Raw genomic sequence first — 18,509 nt, forward strand, 5'->3', positions numbered from 1 at the left:
TTAACCATACAGACCATTATATCACTTCTGTTAAGAATTTGTATCAACCCGGCCAGGTGCGGTGGCTCACGCCTGTAATCCTAGCACTCTGGGAGGCCAAGGCGGGAGGATTGCTTGAGCTCAGGAGTTCGAGACCAGCCTGAGCAAGACCAAGACCCCGGTCTCTACTAAAAATAGAAAGAAATTAGCTGTTCAACTAAAAATATATAGAAAAAATTAGCTGGGCATGGTGGTGCATGCCTGTAGTCCCAGCTACTCGGGAGGCTGAGGCAGTAGGATTGCTTGAGCCCAGGAGTTTGAGGTTGCTATGAGCTAGGCTGACGCCACGGCCCTCTAGCCCAGACAACAGAGTGAAACTCTGTCTCACAAAAAAAAAAAAAAAAAAAAGAATTTGTATCAACCAGAGACCTCATAACATGAGGTAGCATGATATACTCACATTAGGTAATTGGAAGAGACTTTAATAAGAAGACTATGTACAAGGGTGCAAGGAGGATGTAAGGAGACCACAGTGATCCTTTGGGGCTGGTAAGAGCAAGGGCCTTACCAGTCCTAAGCTTGGTCAAGGATCCAGCCCAGGTCCCCTCGTAGGAACCACCCAAGGGAAGGATATGGGGAATAAATACTCCAAACTCTTGCTGTCCGTCTGTCACATCTCCTGCTGATGTACCCTGCTGGCTGACCCTAGCTAGAAGCCAGCAGCCAAGGGAATCCATCCATATAGTCCTTACAAATCAGCTTTCCAGTACAGAGTGGAAAAGGTTGGCAAGCTGGAAGGCCAAACAGAAAATTCCCAGCATGGCCTTATGTATATACAGACAGACAGACAGATCCACATGCACACACATACACATTTAATATGATGGAAACATCTGCAAAATTAAATATTCAATAAATATGAGCATATATTAATATATGTCAATGACCTACTATCCATGATATTGAAAGACTAACTCATAATCAAATATTGCTTAAACAAAATTTAAAGGTTATTATTTCCCTTTAACATTTTTTTCTAACCACTCTTTAAAAATTAATACCACTGCATTGCATTGGATCATTTTGTAATCGTCATGTTTCTACATTGATGAAAGATTTCAAAAGTTGTATTTGATGAGTGGCCAAGAAAAAGTTCATAACAATGGCTCTTAGAGCCAGGCTAACTTGGATTTGAATTCTGTGTGATAATCTTGGTCACTTTAACGTCATGTACACCAACATTGGGTGGGCCAAAGCAATCCCACCTGCAGAAGGGACATGTCATAGACCAATATTCAGTGACTTTTAGTATTCATAAATTACCAACATTCAAATTATTAGATCCTATTAAAATATTAATGCCATGACCATCAAGCAGAACATAATGTGACTTGTCTTTTTTTAAAAATTCTGAGGGCTGTTTACTATTTTGTAGTGAGTACTTTGAGTTTGCAGTTATGAACATCCATGAGCATTTAATAATGCCAAAATTCTGCTTCACTACTGATAGCAGAAAAAAAGCCTGTTTAGTGGGACTAATTTTTTTAATATACAACCAAGAAGTTTTTGCCACCAACTAGGCCTTTAAACTGATAATTGGCTTTTAGTCTCTTTAATGACAGGTATGATGGTGCTGCTGCTGCTGCTGACATTTGTGGGGGACTGTGTGCTATTATGTGCTTCATACTTAACTCTTCCAACAACTAGAGTCAGGTAGTATTGTCCATAGTTTACAGGTGAAGAACTTGCACTCAGAGAGGGTTATTAAAACAAGGTCATACTTCTAAGAGGTATTAAAACCCATTTTCATATTCTGGTCTGGGTCATTCCAAGCCTTGTCCTAATGGCTAAAGAATATGGACTCCCAAAAGATTACTCTTCTGACTTATGGTTTTAATTCTGGGTCATATGTTTACTTTGTTATTACTTTACAGCACACATCAGCTATAATTAATTTCAGTTATTTCTGAGTATTGTTGTAACTGCTGTTTTTCTATCAGTTGCAATATATGTATATATAATGTCCCATTACTAGAATATTAATGGGACAACCAGCCTAGGAAGAAAACATGCTTTTAAAATAAGTGTTATTTTAATCTACAAATCAAATACATGCCCACAATTTAAAATACAAGAAAAGTAAGGGTAAAATCCAGATGTCCATTTAAAACAGATAGCGTATGAACAGTAATGAATACTTAAAACAGACTTTTTACATGTGTTTTTGTCTTGGGAGGTTTTTCTTTAGGGGGGAATATTTGCTTCTTTGGTTTTTAACTCAAAATTTGAGTTTTATAATAGTTTTTATAAATTATTCTGATTGATTGATTAATTGATGGATTGAAGCAGGGTCTGGCTCTGTAGTCTGGACTAACATGCAGTGGTGTCATCATGGCTCACTGCAACCTCAAACTCCTGGGCTCAAGTGATCCTTCTGCCTCAGCCTCTCAGGTAGCTGGGACTATAGGCATATGCCACCACCCCCAGCTAATTTTTCTATTTTTTATAGAAATGGGGATCTCACTTTTGCTCAGGTTGGCCTCGAATTCCTGGCCTTCACCAATCCTCCTGCCTTGGCCTCCCAAAGTGCTAAGATTATAGGTGTGAGTCACTGAGTCCAGCCATATACTCATTATTTAATAAACTGAAATGCTTTTTAATCCCAGCTGTATTAAAAATGTATAATTAAATTTTTCTTTTATACTTTTAAAATTTATGTTTTTTTTTTTTAAAGGACAGGGTCTTACTATGTTGCCCAGGCTAGACTCAAACTCCTGGGCTAAAGCGATCCTCCTGTCTCAGCCTCCCAAGTATATACTTTTAACATTTATCAAAAAATTTCTTTCATTAAAACAGGTCTTATTATGCTCAAAGGATTGAAATCCATTGCTTAACTCATTTAAGACTTTGTGTTCAAGCATAATATGAAGAGATCTTTAATTACCTAGAAAGAATCTCTTAAGTAACAGTGATGATGACTAATATACTGAAAACAAAAATAAAACAAACAGAGGCCTTCGATTTAGTGGAACAAAGTAATAACCTGTCAAGTAAACTACTCAAACGTAGGTAGGCAAACCAGTTCTATTTCAGTAGTAACAAGTGGCACTTTCATTTTCTTATTCATTTACCAAATGTAATCAGGAGTCTTAAGTCCATAACAAATAACAAAGAACGAAGTCAAGGTATCTCTAAAAATCATAGTTTAAATGTGAAAGAAATCAAAGGCCTGGGGAGACAGATATTTGCAAGTTAAATCTAACCTTTAATTTTTATTTTTTGTTTTACTTCAAAAATTAAACAGAAAGGAGGGAAACTAGAATAAATAGCATACAAATAATTTTTGTTAAATGATGTTTTCAGTATATTATGTTTTATTTCATGATTTCTGTACAGCCATAAGCACCAAAGGTTGCTCTGAAATCCCAGAACAGTGCCTGGCCTTGTAGTAGGTCTCTAAGAAATATCTGATAAATAAATGAATTCCTGAGCAGGAATTGGCAGGAATCCTAAATGGAACATGATGGCACTGGTTCTACACCAATATTTTGGATTTCAGAGTGATGTGGGTGGGGAGTTCCTACTGGCCTTGGAATGGCCCCACCCCAAATGCAAATTGGGCTCCAGTTGAGAAACACTGGGGACTTCAAGACTCATTCTTTACTCAAATACAAAAATTTTTCATTGAAATACTTCATTGAGTTGGTCAACACTTTTTATATTAGGCTGAATACATTTATGACAACCTTCCCAAGCCTGGGTATTTAGTGGAGAATGGCTGAGGGTGAGAAGGTGAAGAGGCTGGTAAGGGTAGGAGACCAAAGGACAGGCAGGAAGTAAAAAGACAAACTTCCCACTTTACATGTGGGGATACATGGGGTCCTACACAACTCAAACATCACCTAGTTTTGTAGATCAATATTTCCAGTTGATAAACCAACTTGTCATCTAAAAACCAACTGGAAACATTAAAACATTGCTATGGTCTGAATGTTTGTGTCTCTTCCTAGATTCATACGTTGATATTCTACCTCCCAAGATGATGTTATTAGAGGGTGGGGCCGTTTGTGAGGCAATTAAGCATGAAGCTAGGCCCTCAGGAATGAGATTAGTGCCCTTATGAAAGAGACTGCAGAGAGCTTCCTTATTTCTTCCACCAGGTGAGGACACAGCAAGAAGGTGCAATCTAAGTACCAGGAAACCGACGGTCACCAGACACTGGACCTACTGGTGCGAGACCTTGTTCTCAATTGTCCCAGCTTCCAGAACTGTAAGAAATACATTTCTGTTGTTTATAGGCTACTCAGTTTAAGGTATTTTGTTATAGCTGCATGAGTAGACTAAGACAAATATATGGATTTCTAGTCAAGAAGATTTGGGATTTTCATAGTTGTTGTTTGGTTGGTAGATGGGTTTTACCAAGCCTGAGATCAAGCATATATTTAAAGCACAAATTTTGCAATACTGAATTTCATTTTAGGTTCTGATTTAATCTGGTGTTTTGTATATGTTCTATATTGGTAGCATGAAAATTGCCACAGAAAATTAATTTTTACTTTTTATCACCTTTGTTTTTGATCCTTCTTTCCTATTTTTAGTTAGATTTTTATAAGAAAATGGACTTGAGGAGAGTATTCTTTTAAAACAGTAATGCATTTTAATTTTACTACTTATGTTGCTTAAGAAGCCCTTCTCTAGCAGTTATATACCACCTACAGTTTCAAAATTATCTTTTGCTTTGTTCTGTCATCAATAATTCCATCCCACTGTTATCAAAGAAGCAACTATCAGTTGTCTATTTGCATGTCTTGATGTGCAAAGAGATTGTATAGACTTTTCCTCCGGCCTCTAGAAGCTTACAATCTAGAAAAGATACATGTGTACTGATACATAGGCAATGAGAACTTAATTGATCCATGAACTAGTCCATAGAAGGGCAGTAAGTTATTGTGACATATGGATTAGCCATAATAAGAGGTTAGGATTGGAAAACAATGTTATTAATAGATAAAAGAGCAACTAAGGAGTTCTACAGATCTGAAAGCTTTTCTTATGTACTTTTGAGATTGGGTTCTATAACTATCTGAAAAATCTATGAACACATATGTACATATTTACATATATAAATATAAATGTGTATGTTTTAAACTTTAAATGTGAGAAATAAAACAGAAATATCCATTGTTAACATTTTTGGATATTTCCTTATAGTGAGTGCCCTCCAGCCCCTACCCCTATTTCAATTTTATATCTGTATCTATCTCTATATATCTTTTTTAAAAAAAAAACAAAAACAAAATCAAGCTATCATTGTATTCATAAATTCAGGTCTAAAGGATAATTTTTTCTCACAAAATGTAATGTGAGCATATATTCATGTTTATTAAATAATCTTGAAAATATGATTTTAACAGCTGCATATTTTATTTTATTGCTTTAGCATAATTTCTTTTATAAGCCCTTTATTGTTGAATATTTAGATTGTAACCACTTTTGCATTATTGTAAAAAGTGCTGCAGTTAACTCTTATTTACTTATAACAAATTTTTAGGAGTGAAATGGTGAGTGAAGAAGGGCCTGGAATTCTAAGTGTATAAAATGTTAGATTGTTGATTTTTCCATCCTCTCCCATCCACACCCTGTTGAGACTGGACACTTACTCATTAAATGAACCTGGTTTATGTGAGAGTTCTTTAAAAGTGGTGGTTCTACCATGATTGTGGAGATAAAAACTTAAAGAAATACATCAAGAAGAAGAAAGAATAATCTACATCTGACAATTTACCTTGTGTGTGTGTGTGTGTGTTTTGTTTTGGACCTGAGAGGCAGAAGTGTTGACCAAGTATGAGCTTGGAAAAAAATGAATGGACTCAAGGCTGGGAATAGGAAGGTAAGAAAGGCATTTGGGAGTGGTGGGGGGAGAAAGGCAGCTGGGAGTGCTGACATGTTATCTTCAAATAAATATTGAGCATTTTAGAAAAAAAAGATGTCCAGTTATATTTTTATAAGTATAATTAGTCTGATCACAAATGGAAACTAAGTTGTAGAACCAATGCTGCCTATAAATTGGCAGGTAAATAATCAATTCAATTTAACAGCATAAGTACTTAGTATGTATGAAATTCAACTTTTGGATCTCTCGCCTCAGTTTGTCTAGGTATCTGACAGCATAATCAGAGCTGAATTTCTTGGCTCCTGGTATTTTATTCAATTTCTACTTAAATGTAGTTTTTGCTGTTTATTAATCATTTGGGAAACACATTCACAATGGTGCAATTTTCTCTTTTAAATTGTATACTTAACTCTTGTCAATGTTAATACATATTATGTGTGCACATCAAAGTAAGACTATGAATAGGCCATGCCTTGGGAGATAAAATACTGCAGATTTCTCACTGTCAGAAATTGCCTTATTTCTTCCCTATTTCATTAATTCAGTTGAATCCCTTGTGCACCCTAAGCATAAATTGTTATGTAATTTTTGAGGTAAAAATGTTCTGTTTTACTAGAAATCATCTTTTCTGAAGATTCATTAAACTTTGTTTAAAACTGTAGCTTTGAGGAGCAGTCTTATTTTGAAAATATGTCAGTTTTGCCCTACTCATTATCCTTCTCAGTTCTGGAGAAACTATGAAAACCAGGACAAGTTGATTTTAATTAATATTCTCATAATTCTCTCCAGAGTGCATTGTAATTTCCATTACTTTTAAAGAGCTTCTGGAACCACAGGGGACAACATTCCCCAGCTTAACTACATAGTTACAAGCAAATATATAATAGTAAATATCAGTATGATATTGTGATTTAAGAAAATTGCTAAAGTTACTCAAAACCACTTGGTTGAAAAACTAAGGATTAGGTCCTGTGTACCTGCTGTGTTTTATGAATTTCTTAGCAATCTACAAATTGAAGAATACAAATGAGGACGAATTATTCTTTTGTATGAAATAAGAAAGTATAATTAGAGGAAAGGTACAATTAGAAAGGTCATTGGACCACCTCTACGGAGCTCAGAGCAATCATTTAGTTTGGATATATGTAGGGCAAAACTATCATATGTATTTTGTGTTTAAAAACTTCCTGCAAGCATAGAAACCAGAACAATGCTTGACACCTGAGTGTTAAGTAGGGTTGCAACCACCCTGAATAATCTACGAGGCAATCTACCACCCATTCTATTACAGAAGGAATCACATTTAGTTATTTTTTTAAAAGCATACATTTCAACTTAGATACTTTTTTGGCTGATAGCACCCTCCCAAAGTGGTCCTTGAAGAAGAAAAGAAGACTCATTCCAATCAGAGCACACAGCCCTGTCCAATTTCACATTTTGTTCCTCTTGGGGCAGGTGCCTCAAATCGTGCAGGATTGTCTTTCCAGAGTCCTTCGTCACTGGCCGGGCACGGTGGCTCACGCCTGTAATCCTAGCTCTGGGAGGCCGAGGCGGGTGGATTGCTCGAGGTCAGGAGTTCGAGACCAGCCTGAGCAAGAGTGAGACCCCGTCTCTACTAAAAATAGAAAGAAATTATCTGGCCAACTAAAAATATATATACAAAAAATTAGCCGGGCATGGTGGCTCATGCCTGTAGTCCCAGCTACTCGGGAGGCTGAGGCAGTAGGATCGCTTAAGCCCAGGAGTCTGAGGTTGCTGTGAGCCAGGCTGATGCCACGGCACTCACTCTAGCCCGGGCAACAGAGCGAGACTCTGTGTCAAAAAAAAAAAAAAAAACAACAAAAAAAACAACAAAACAACAGAGTCCTTCGTCACAGTCAGCCAGGCCTGGATACAGACTCTTAGAAATAGAAACACTGAAAACATTATGGTGTGCCACCCCCACCTTCAACTCTCAAAAAAACAATACTAATTTGTAAGGTAGCATTCAACAACTTCTCATTTTCTTTTTCCTTTTTTTCTCTTTCTTCTCTCCTTCCTACCTTCTTCCCTTTTTATTTTCATTTCTTTTTTTTCCCCCCCAGTAACAAGTACTCTGGATCTTCCTTTCTTTTGAGTTCTTTCAAAACCTTTAAAAAAAATTATGATCCTACTATGCCAGTACCCTAGATATGTGTTTAGTTTGTCTCTTCAGTTACTCAGCACTGTGTTAAAGGACACGTCATAAATGTCTCAAGTTTGCTGGAGCCCCTATGAACCATGTCTAGAATGTATTCCAACAAGAAGGTGTGTCTAAATTTCATCTGCTAACTCAATTCAGGAAGGTGAGTCTCCTTCCTTAAAAACTGAGAAAGAAACAAAATGATATGCCCAAACCCATACTGAAATCATCAACAGCAATAAAAAAGCATTTTATAGACAATTGAGTGACTTTGAATATAGACTGAATTTTAGATATTATTTAATTAAATTTCTTAGGAATAATACCGTATTGTGATTACAGTGAAGATGTTCTCATCAAAAGGAGGTACATGCTGAAATATTTAGAGGTTTAGTGTCATGATTGTTAAGCAAAATTTGTTAAGCAAAAAAACAAAAAAACCCACAATCACTAAAACTAGAATGCCAAATGTCAAAACAAATATAGTTGATATTATATATAGCTAAATATTTTGTATTTTTTTCATAGTCTCTAACATATTTGGGAGGCTATGTCTTTAATTTATTAAATTTATCAAAATTTTAAGATTATTTTTAGTCACTTACTTTAGATAAATGGATTTACAAACATATACAAACACAAAGACATGAATTTGATCAATTTCAGAAGTCATTGGCCAAATGCCGATTGCTTTCTGAGGAAGTCCAGCCCTTTAAAAGCCAACTAACTAGTTTATTTTGATGAATTTCTTCTTCTACATTAGCTTTCTAGCAGCTCAGAACCTGTTAAGGATCAATAAAGCAATATTTCTTATGCTATCCTAATCAATAAGATGTATTTTCTTCCTTTAGTCATCCAATTAGTAAAAACTCAGTGACTGTCTATTCTATACCAGGGGTGGGTGTTAGGCTCTGAACACATACAGATAAAAATACTTGGGCCCTGTCCTCAAGGAGTTCACAGTCAATTGGAGAGGCAGATATTTCACACATGATTAGAGTATGATGTAAAAAGTGTTACAATAGCATGTAGGCTATTATGGGTGCATGGTGTAAGGAGCCTTAATTTATCTGGTGGGAAAGGGAGGAGGTGATGAATCAGGTAATAATGATACAATAATAAGTATTAATGGTAACAACAATAATAATAGTGGTTATGGACTAGGCAAGTCCTAAATATAATAGTTATACTAATGGAGGAGCAGGTGAGGGTCGACAGTTGGCAGAAGCCAATTCAAATTACCAGGTAGGGAAGGGGCCCAGGATATAGCAATACAAATCTCCGATAAAAAAATGTTAGCAAGTTTACCTGGCTAGAATATTTTTGCCATTGCCACAGACTCCCTTCCCAGGTGCTTCCCATATGTCATCTAGATAATAGTGCCCTCATTTAAAACAGGCCCTGGGGCTCACAGGACCGTAGGTATGTGATTTGCCTGAGGACAAGCAGCTGGTCTGTGGCAAGATAGAATCTAGGTTAGAACTCAAGTGTCCCAGGCTCTTGCTCCATTTAGTATGTAACACCAGCTGCCCACAGACCTTTGCTTAGGAGAGTCCTTAAACAAACAAACAAACAAAAGGAGTAGAAAGCTGGCATGGCGGCATGTGCCTATAGTTTCAGCTACTCAGGAGGCTGAGGTGGGAGGATGTCTTGAGCTCAGGAATTCAAGGCCAGCCTGGGCAACATAGTGAGCCATTACTACCATCCTGACTCAGGGGAAAAAAAAGAAGTAGGAATTTCACAGGTGAGCCAAGGAGGAAAGAGAATTGTAGGCAGGAGGTGCATATGCAAGGAATTAAGGAATTAGAGAGTTTGGCAAATCCGCTTAGGTCCAATTAGTAGGAAAGATTGCAGTGTCGGTACAAAGTGTTGGGGGAGATAACTAAATAGTCCTACCTGGGCTAGAACATGCAGGGCTCTTGAATATTACGAAAAGAGTACTGTACTTTATGGAGTAAGTGTTGGAAAGCCACTGAAGGACTTTAAGCTTTGGAATGACATGATAAGATTTGCTGTTCAGGAACATGACTGCGCAAAGGCCCAAGCGGATTATAACAGGAGGCAGCCTGGTGCTCCATAACAGGGCTCATGGTGGAGCCTGCACTATGGCTAGAGGCATCTGGCACGATAAAAAAGTCTTACCTTTTGCCTGTGTTCGCTACACAATTCTTTCAACGTGACAAAATGTAACATTTGTTCATCATAACCATAAAAACCATCATGTCAACATGTTCCTTTTTTTTTTTTTTGAGACAGAGCCTCACTCTGTTGCCGGGTTAAAGTGCCCTGGCGTCAGCCTAGCTCACAGCAACCTCAAACTCCTGGGCTGAAGCAATCCTCCTGCCTCAGCCTCCCAAATAGCTGGGACTACAGGGATGTGCCACCATGCCTGGCTAATTTTTTCTATATATATATTTTTTAGTTGTCCATATAATTTCTTTCTATTTTTAGTAGAGACAGGGTCTCGCACTTGTTCAGGCTGGTCTCGAACTCCTGAGCTCAAACGATCCACCCGCCTCAGCCTCCCAGAGTGCTAAGATTACAGGCGTGAGCCACTGCGCCCAGCCAACATGTTCTTTTAAAAAAATGTTAAAAAGGCACCATTTTTTGCAAATGGTGCTCAGGGAAGCAGTGATTCCCTTTACTACTTCCAGCCATGCTTCTTCTTAGGAGGGATTTTTTTGGGGGATTGGAGATAGGAGATAAGGTTTAAGGGAAACAGTGTATGAACTGGGTCAAGGGCAGTAAGGGTGGTGGCAGGGAGGATTGGCTATGTGAGTTAACATAATTTGATAAAAGATTGAACTCAGGGGCCAAAATGAGAAAAGGAGTCAAAGATGACTCCTGATTTTGCCTGAGCAACTGGATGGATGGTGGTGCCATTGCACAAGATATAGGAATATTTGGAGTGAAGAGTTTTGAAAGAAAGATGCTGAGTTTAAATTTGAACATGTTGACTTTGCATTTGGATGTAAAAATTATTCCAGCAGCATTTGTTGAAAAGATTGTTCTTTGTCCATTGTACCTTTGTCCAAAATCAATTGACTATATTTTTGTGGGTTTATTTGTAACCTTTCTTTTCTGTTTCATTGGCCTATATGCCTATTCTTTCACCAGTCTTACACTATCTTGGTTGAATGTAGCTTTATAGTAAGCCTTGAAATATGGTAATGTGAGTCCTTCAATTTTGAAGAATTTCAACTTCATTCTTTTTTATCATAAGTGTTTTGTCTTTCCATATGCATTTTAGAATTGGCTTGTCAATATCTATTTTAAAAAAAGCTTCCTGGGATTTTGATTAGGATTGCATTGATTCAAAAAATCAAATTGGGGAAAATTGACATCTTAATAGTATTGAATCTTCCAATCCATGAGCATTAACTCAGACATTTTTGATTTATTGTATCAGTGTTTTGTAGTCTTCTGAATACAGATCTTGCATATATCTTGTTATATTTATCCCTAAGTACTTCATTTGTTTTTGTAGGACTTGTTCATCTTGAGGTGTCTGTGAACATTTATGTGCAGAAGTCCTGTGAGAAAATAGATAATGAACATCCAGAGGTCTGGAGTATCATGTAGGATGAAATTCAGGTTTAGTATAGTCACATTTCTCAGAAAATGTCACATTTCTCAAGGACAGAAAATGGAGAAGAAAATTGGGTTAAGGATTAAAAGTCACCTTAATTACCAACAAACGGTTAATTATGGCACTTGATGTTCTAAGTTTAAGAAATAAGTTAAGGAAGACCTGAGAACCCCCATGATGAGGGCTTAACACATGCACTTTGGCACCCAAGAGTATGTGTTTAGGTCCTGACTCTGGGACCTTGCTAAGTATCTGTTCCCCTAACCGTAAAACATGTATAGTAATAGTGCCGACATCATGGAGTTGTTGGAAGATTAAATAACACAGTGCACACGGAGGGCATAGAACAGTGCTTGGGATATAGTGAGCACTGAAAACCTGTCAGCCATTTGTATTAGTTGTATAAATAACTTTCTAGAAGCTTATCATGGGAACACCTTGGAAAGAACTCTATGGCATTTAAGACTCCTGGCATTTTCTAGTAATAACTATTGATTTTCACAAGAAAAATTGAGATTTACTGACTGTAATAATTTTTCTCATATGAGATATGCTCAGGTCTAGTGAACCCTTCCAAAGATAAACTGCATATAATAAAGAATATGTAACATCTGAAATTCCCTGCTAACAGCTCTTCATTTAGAAACCGTGCCTGCTTGCATTAAAAAAATTGATAAATAATAATTGTACATATTTATGAGGTACATGTGATATTTGGATACATGCATATAATGTGTAATGATTAGATCAGGATATTGAGGATATTCATCACCTTGAACATTTATCATTTCTTTGTGTTGGGAACATTTCAAATCTTCTAGCTGTTTGAAATACACAATAATTATTGTTAACTGTGGTCATCCTACTGTGCTATTGAACACTAGAACGTACTCCTTCTAACGGTATGTTTGTAACCGTTAATCAAACTTTCTTCATCCTCCCCACCCCCACTTGCAATATCTGATGTGTTTTGTTTTATTTCATTTTATTTTATTTTTGAGACAGAGTCTCACTCTGTTGCCCGGGCTAGAGTGCCGTGGCGTCAGCCTAGCTCACAGCAACCTCAAACTCCCGGGCTCAAGCGATCCTACTGCCTCAGCCTCCCAAGTAGCTGGGATTACAGCCATGCGCCACCATGCCCAGCTAATGTTTTGTATATATTTTTAGTTGTCCAGCTAATTTCTTTCTACTTTTAGTAGAGACAGGGTCTCGCTCTTGCTCAGGCTGGTCTTGAGCTCAACGATCCACCCGCCTCCACCTCCCAGAGTGCTAGGATTACAGGTGTGAGCCACCGCGCCCGGCCTGCTGTGTTTTAAACATCTGCCAAATGAAGTACGAGAGTTGTGACTAGGTATCACCATGGACTCATAATTTCTTTCTGGAGGGAAGCCAGAAAAGTAGTTAGAACTCATATCCTCCCCCCCGCCCCATTCCTCCTCACCCCTAGTGGTTTCCTGGCTTTGCTCACAGAGGTTACCCCGTGGTTTAGCCCAGAGGTGGGGAACTTACAACCTTGGGGCCACATGTGGCCTTCTGGATCCTTGAGTGCGGCCTTTTTGACTGAATCCAAATTTTACTCAACAAATTCTTTGAATAAAAGCCTTTCTGCAGCTTTTTGTGAGCTGGCCCAACCTTGGACCCAGAGTTCTTCAAAAGATTTTCACTTCAGGGGAAGAATAGAGCTTGTGCAGTGACAGACGGTCTGGACATTGCTTGACATTTTGTTTAATGGGGGAAAAGGGAGAATTGAAACCCTGTAATAAAGTTTTTGTCTTCTCCAATTCCCATCTCACTGTGTTTAAAAGGAGAGTCAAAGGATGTCTTGCTCAGAAAGAAGACCTTTCTCTAATATTGGCAGTGAGCTAACTTTGCTTTTAACATAGTGACACATATACTACAGATGCTCTATCAGGCAAAGAGTGTACTCCTTTGAGATCTCTCATAGTACATTGTCAGGAGAAAGCCAATTGTTCTGAGCCCCCATGCCAATGCTGCTACTACTGTTCCTTTCAGAAATTCTGCATTGCTTTTGTGTTCACTAGTTTCCATAGTTCTTGATGGAAGTTGTGTTAGATTATGTACAGTGTGTCTTGAAAGTATTTTTAAAATTGCCGTAGAGATAAATTGGCGGAAGAAATGCTTCGCGTAATTTTGCACAGATTCCTCTAGGTTTCTCAGATTGTAATGCTGCAGCTAACTTTGGGTAGAGTGGATTGAGAAGCTCCTGAAGCATCATTCTTTGGCCTGTGGTGTGCCAGGGAATGGTGCAGATTGATTTCAGTGTAAAACCTTTTAAAAACCTGGGAATTACAAATGTCACAAGTACCGCTGTGAATATTATCTTTGAATATAATTAAATCACATCTCTCTAATTCATTTTATTATACACTTTGATATTATTTTACACATGTTAGATTTAGCCTTTTGAGTGTGAGGTATAGATTTGGACATATAATATTTGGAATCGATAATTGTGCCATATGAAAAATGGGACAATAACACAAATTAATGGATGGCAACTATCTCTTGCTTTATAAAGTGATCATAAAACTGGTACTAGATTAAATATTTGTAAGAATAAATTCTAGGTTTTCATTTATTCAATAGAGGCAGAGATGCTTTCAGAACTCAGGTTTGACACGTCTGATAAGCAGCTCCTATTCTGCCCTGTGGAACTCTAGAGGCTTTCTGGAGACTGCCAGCTTTGTGTAGCTGTGCCAGCACTTTTAGCTTGTGAAGATGCTGATCATCTGAAGCTGGGGACCAATGATCCAGATGGAAAATTATTCACACTTGAGCCTCTGGGTTATTTACAACAAATCAAAGCCTGTTTTACTTCTCTAAGTTCAAAATTCTAGAAAGCTAATTGGACAGGTTGATATATTTTTAACCTAAAATCTTTCCTAGAAACTTGAAGGGCCACATAAATACTCCATGACTAATGCAGCTCCTTTTGGGGAGAAGGGATAGATGAGAAAGAGTATTTGCTATTATTAATTATGTTTTGAGTCATTGTCATATTAATCCAGCAAGGAAGTTATTACTAACCACATTTTACAAAGGTGGCAACTAAGGCTCAGGGAAGTTAAATTGTTTACTCAAGGTCACAGAGCTAATGTGTATCACAATAAGCTTTCAAATTCAGGCCTGTCTAATGTCAAATTCCAAGGTTTTTCCACTATATCACATATGTCATATTTTTCACTATACCCTTGTATAAAACTGCATTTATTGACTCCACTGATAATACAGATTGCATTTCCCCCGCTGTAGCAATGTGATAAAACTCTGTTACTTCAATCACTTCTGTGCCATTTCTTTTGTGTCAATAGATCCATCTGTGTGGCACCTGGCCAGGTTGGGGTGGAGTACCAAGGACTGTTATTGGTCTATAACTTGGTTTAATTGTCTCTGGATTCTTACAGACAAGCTATGATGATGACACAGGCTCATTCCCTGTAGGTGAGATAAGCATAAGGTGAAACTGAACTCTGTTTTAAATGCCTTACCAGCACTTACCACTCACAATACTTGTTTTAGGTGATCAGTAAAATGTTACTGTAAGAAAAACGTGGGAGAAGTCAGGACCAATTGTGATATGCCTCTCAAAAGCTTGGACAGTTCTATGTTCTTCTGAGCCATGTCTCATGTATTATCTTTACTTCGTCTCTGTATCGTATCCCATCCAATGTTCAGAGTTTCTCTCTTTTTGCCATTTTGCTCTCCTTTAGGTCTCTAAATTTTGCCACTTCATATTTAAGGCTTCCTCTTTCAACTCCCAAAAAGGCAACATGCTTTTCTCCTTTGACTTCCCTCCCTTAAATTTTTGTGTTGCAACATAATGAACTTACTGATAGTTAAAACTAAAATAACAATACAAAAAGAAAACTAGCCTCATTTTCTAAACAGGTCCTCAGTGCGGGTATTTCCCACGCCCTTGTTTGCCCTTCATTTCCTTTGCTTAATTTAGATCTGTAAGCTCAACACATAGGCACTTTGTCTTTGTTTATGTACATATGGTGCCTAGCACTAGTTTTGGATTTAACAAGTATTAAATAATCATGACTTCAGAATGATTATTAGTATTGGCATTATAAAAAATCACAGCTGGCCAAGAATACTGTGCTTTTTTTTTTTTTCCTTAAATGACCTTGTCTGATTTTGACACTGCTATGATAGTCAGCTGTACTGCAGCACACTTGCATTTACCTTTGAATACCACCTGGAGACCAGAGCTGGCAATCATTGTAGCTGATCTTTGGAACACATTTATAAATTCTGCACTGAATACCAGTTTGTTTGTAGATGGAATTTCAGTTGTGTATAATCACTTTAACACAACTGGAAAAACCCAGACCACAATCTTATACAGTGCTCCATTACGACAATTATCTTACTGGGTTAACTTTGCACGTTTGAAATGGAAGGGGTATCCCCCCCTTTGAATTACTAACTTGAGCATTCATGACATCCAGTGTGGGGCTCTACAAATCTGTGCATTAAGTACTCTTATTGATTGTGTAGCACATTTATATTGTTAGATTTTAAAATGAAGTCCTTTATTTTACCTATTTTAGGCTTAAAAACACCCAAAACAACAATGTGTATATCTTACCTAAATTCCTTTACAGGTCCCCTTAAAAATTGGCCAACTGATTTTGGACCATAGTTCCATAGGACAACTTATAAAAATAAATACCAAATGCTAGGTAACAATAGAAGGAATTGATGGTGGATCAAAAGTTTAACAATACATTTCCTTTTAGAAATGTCAGCATCAGCTTTCTCACAATAAGGGAAATAAAGAAGGTTGTTCTCTCCCACTGGCCCAATATTTCAAATGCAAACAAATCAATGGAAGAAAGTAGTTATGTCAGTGTGAGGGATAAATAGTATAACTGAATAGAACAGTTTTGTTAGTTTGTCTATTATTTATTTTTATTTAATTTTATGTCCAGGACAGAACCAAGGTAATGATATTGATAAATCAGGGGGGGATGGTTTTCTTTTTCTAGAATCAGTTGCAAAATACCTAAACATCTACGTGACATCTACATTAGTGTAGTTCTTACTCGCCTGGCAGCATCTTCTACTCTGAATTTGCTACGATTCTTATAAAATCGAAACTATGAGTGTGATATTCTAACTGTGCTTTTGATACATATCATCAAACTTCATCATGAGCTCTATCCTGTGAACACACTGTATCTCTCTCTGCATGTCTGTAATTGTATTCCCCATCAGGGACTCTGTGGAATGCCAGTTGCAGGTGAATACAATATTTCCTGGCGGAGTGTGCTCACCGAGAATGATACAGTGTCTGACCGACAGCCTTCCATTCTCCTGAGATTCTTACTGACTTGACTACACCGGTAAAAGTAACTGTAAAACAACATTAAAAAAGGTTTCTGGGGAAGGGGGAAGTGTGTGTGGAATGTCTTTAATAGAATTCAATTTCTCTCAGCTGGAAACCTTGCATTGAGAGAGCTGTGACAACTGGAGAAAGTGGTAATGAGAGGAAGCTCTTGTCTTAGAGCAGTGCAGCTTGCTGAATCCTTTCTAGTTAATGTTATCCCGACCTGCCTCCTAGGAGAGGTGAGAAAGTTAAACCAATGCCTGGCACATGGAACAAGCTCCCACGAGGCCAGGGAAGGGACCATATTTGTCTTACCATTGGTATTCCAAGCATCAAGATCAGTACCTGACACATAGTAAGCACACAATAAATATTTATTGGCTGATTGAACAGCAGGCACTCAATGTGTTTTAAAGGAAATAACTGTTTATGTAATCTCCCAAATCTTGTGCTGTAGCTGGACTCACAGGAATGTTTTAAAAATGTTATCATTATTTTTTTGAGACAGGGTCTCGCTTTGTCACCCAGGCTGGAGTGCAGTGGTGTCATCATAGCTCACTGCAGCCTCAAACTTCCAGACTCAAGTGATCCTCCTGCCTCAGCCTCCTGAGTAGCTGGGACTACAGGCATGCACCATGATGCCTGGCTAATTTTTCTTTAATTTTTATATGCTGTAGAGATGGGGGTCTTGCTATGTTGCTTGGGCTGGCTTGAACTCCTGGTTTCAAGTGATCCTCCTGCCTTGGCCTCCCAAAGTGCCAGGATTACGGGCATGAGCCACTGTGCCTAGCCTAAAAATTATTTTAACTCACTTTTAAAGATGACTCTAAATGCCTAACCTACATTATATATTTAGGGATGCATCATATTTTACAGTTGCAAAGATCAAGGCTTTTAAAGTTACAAGCAGAATGGTATGAAGGCCAGAACTTGAAATATATTTCTGGACTTAAAACCCAGTGCTCTGTCTCTCTTCCTTTCCCCTAATGATTTTCTGGATAATATGACGGTAGTAGAAATAGAACAAAGAAATTCTCATTTTTATACTTGCCTTTATAAGGCAGCATAATAGATGGCTTACTTTGATTATGGTTTGTTGACACAGTTTGGCTGAGACTAATTGGCAGTGTGGCAGATCGGTGTCTAATTCTGTCTTCCATGTTGTACCTAGCACATTGTTGGTGCTTAAATGTTAATAAAACAGCAGTGCATGCTAAGTATCAGATGTCCTAGATGCTGAGTGGTGATAAGCCTTATTGACATAGGTAGATAAGTAGATTATAAATAGTGGGAAAATTAGCTTTAATTGAAGTTAAATGATAGCTTAGAAGTTGACACTGTGCTAGTCATTTTGTTGGTGGATAAGACATACTATCATGCCTTACCTGAGGTGATAGGTGTAATTCAGCATCACAGTAGAATACTACAAAAAAAGAGCTCGGTTTGCAGCTGGAATTCACAGATCTCTGGCTGTGAGATCTGGCTGAGGGGTTCCCGTCCACTGCCCATGGCAGTGGAAGGCCCTCCTCCG

This window comes from Lemur catta, chromosome 5, assembly GCF_020740605.2.
Source record: "Lemur catta isolate mLemCat1 chromosome 5, mLemCat1.pri, whole genome shotgun sequence".
Taxonomy (NCBI): domain Eukaryota; kingdom Metazoa; phylum Chordata; class Mammalia; order Primates; family Lemuridae; genus Lemur; species Lemur catta.